A 2,919-nucleotide genomic window follows, 5' to 3' on the forward strand; every position below is an offset into this window, starting at 1 on the left:
CAGATAACACCATCCTTATGGCAGAAAGTGAAGAGGAACTTAAAAGCCTCTTGATGAAAGTGAAAGAGGAGAGTGAAAAAGTTGGCTTAAAGCTCAACATTCAGAAAACGAAGATCATGGCATCCAGTCCCATCACTTCATGGCAAATAGGTGGAGAAACAGTGGCTGACTTTATTTTTCTGGGCTCCAAAATCACCGCAGATGGTGACTGCAGCCATGAAATTAAAAGACGCTTACTCCTTGGAAGCAAAGTTATGACCAACCTAGATAGCATATTAAAAAGCAGAGACATTACTTTGTCAACAAAGGTCCGTCTGGTCAAAGCTATGGTTTTTCCAGTAGTCATGTATGGATGTGAGAGTTGGACAATAAAGAAAGCTGAGTGCTGCAAGAATTGATGCGTTTGAACTGTGACGTTGGAGAAGACTCTTGAGAGTCCCTTGGACTGCAAGGAGATCCAACCAGTCCATCCTACAGGAGATCAGTCCTGGGTGTTCATTGGAAGGACTGATGCTAAAGCTGAAACTCTTTGGCACCTCATGCAAAGAGCTGACTCATTGGAAAAGACCCTGATGCTGGGAAAGATTGAGGGCAGGAGGAGAAGGGGATGACAGAGGATGAGATGGTTGGATGGCATCACCGACACAACGGACATGGGCTTGGGTGGACTCCAGGAGTTGGTGATGGACAGGGAGGCCTGGCGTGCTATGGTTCTTTGGGTTGCAAAGAGCTGGACACGACTGAGTGGCTGAACTGAACACTGTCAGTGTACCCCTTAACCAGGAAATTAACACAAAGATTAGGGCATCTGTCAAAAGTCCCTGGAAAACCACGCTGGAGGGATTCTTCCCAATCTAGGGCACATGGTCACCACACAGGTGAAGCCCTATTGAAAACCTGCACAGAAACAACCCAATGGGGTCAGTCGATGCAGCCAACAGCAGGGCTGCACCCCAGGAACTTCACTTCATGGAGCAATCAGGTTGAAACCATAGAAAGAGAGTCTTTAAAGATTATAACCCAGAAGACAGTGAAATGACATGTAAGTGTTGAAAGAGACAGCCATTAACCAGGAATTCTACAACCAGCTAAACTATCACCAAAGAGGACTTCCCTGGCGATCCAACGGTTGGCAGTCCACCTGCCAAAGCAGGGGACACAGGTTCAATCCCTGTTCCGGAAGGACACATGCTGTGGGGCAACTCAGCCAGCACAGCAGCTGCTGCACCCATGTGCCATAGAGCCTGTGCTCTGGAACAATGAGAAGCCCAAGTAGCACAATTAAGAATAGACCCCGCTTTCTGCAACTAGAGAGAGCTCCCAAGAAGCTACAAAGATCCAGCACAGCCAAAAATAAAATGCTTTAAAACAAAAAAGAATCTTAATAAAAATAAAAAGACCCCAGAGAGCTCCCTCGCCCCTCCCACACTACAAGGACTCAGCTGGAAGACAGTCACCTATGAACTAGGAAAGGGGCCTTAGGTGCCTCCATAACTGTAAGGAATAAGTCTGCATGGTTTATAAGCCACCCAGCCTCTGGCATTCTGTCAGCCTGAATAGACTAAGACACAACAGAAACAAAACACGTGTCTTCCAAACCGAGGGGTGGAGAAGAGAGACTGGGGGCTGGGCACATGGGGCAGGTAGTCAGCACTCAGAATGATGGTGGTAGAGAGGGCAGAGAGGATGCAGGTGGGGGTGGAGGTGATGGTGGTAGAGGCTGAGGGGCAGAGAAGAGCAGCTGGTAGGGCAGAGCCCTCATGGAAGAGGCAGAGGAGGCGGCAGACAGAACGCAGGGAGGACACAACAGGCCGACGCTGTGGGGCATGGGTGAGCGAGGGGTGTCAGCACTCGCGGTTCTGGGAGAGACACCCCACACGTTCTGAAGGGTGAGCAGAGCTCTGCTCATGCCCAGGTGCAGGTGAGTCAGGGCGGATGCCGACGCCCTCCCGACAGGCACGGGCAGGCCTGCCTCTCCTCTGGAGCTGATCTGGCCGCCCAGCTGGCGCCCTAAACAACCATCACGAGTCCCACTTGGCAATTAATTTCCCAAAGCAACCAACTGCATCTGGGTTCAGCACCTGAAGCTGTGGGCAGGAATCCTCACCCAGGGCCACACTGAGGCTGCATGGACCACACGGGTTCTGGGGGCCTGCACCAGTGTGATCATACCCCTCCCGCTGCAGACCCATCAGCCATGCCTGAGGAGGTCTAGGGTTCACCTCTTAGTGTTTTTTGACTATGAGAACAGGGGTGAGCTTCTGCACTGTCTGGGCTTCATCCACCTCCCTATCAACTAGGATGTGGACACAGCGATAAACCCCAGAATTGAGGGGGCTGCACAATTTCAAGGCGAGGGAAGCAGCAGGAGGAGGTGGCCAGCAGGGGCTGGGGGCTGCAGGAGCCTGGCCTCAGGCTCCCTTGGCAGGCTCTGCTGCCTCTTCCAGCACCGCCTGTCCAGCCCTGGACCTGCTTTATGCCCCAGAGCCCTCAGCCCTGCCAGGACCCCTGCACTGGGCACAGGCCTCCCATTTCCTGCCTGCCCAGAACAGGGGCTGCTGGGGTGGGGCGGGAAGCCCACCTGTGCCTCTGGAGCAGGAACACAGCCCAGCATGTGTTAACTCCACACACAGCTGCTGATGGACAGGAGGGAGGGAGGGAGGGAGATAAGAGGGAAGGGAAAATGAGGGAGGGAGGCGTGAACACACAGACGAATCCACTGCCGAGCCCGGAGGAGAGCTGGCCTAGTGCCAGGCTCCAGCTGATAATTTAGCTGAGTGCTCACTGCTGAATTCATGGCGCTGGAGCCACTTAGGCACATAGCACCAGTGGCAGCTTGTTAAAGACGCAGGTTCCTGAGCCCCGCCTTACTGGCTGAGCTCAGAGTCCCCGCTGAGCGTGTCAGAGGGGGGGGGTCTC

The 2,919-nt window shown here is 53.4% G+C and overlaps 1 protein-coding gene across 1 annotated transcript in view; it reads right to left on the reverse strand.

The window, feature by feature from the left end:
* The window catches only part of LAMA5 (laminin, alpha 5), a 66,118-nt gene that overhangs the window by 33,930 nt on the left and 29,269 nt on the right, over positions 1-2,919 (reverse strand). The window lies entirely within an intron of this gene.

This window comes from Bison bison, unplaced genomic scaffold (genome assembly GCF_000754665.1).
Source record: "Bison bison bison isolate TAMUID 2011002044 unplaced genomic scaffold, Bison_UMD1.0 scf7180017864167, whole genome shotgun sequence".
Lineage (NCBI taxonomy): Eukaryota > Metazoa > Chordata > Mammalia > Artiodactyla > Bovidae > Bison > Bison bison.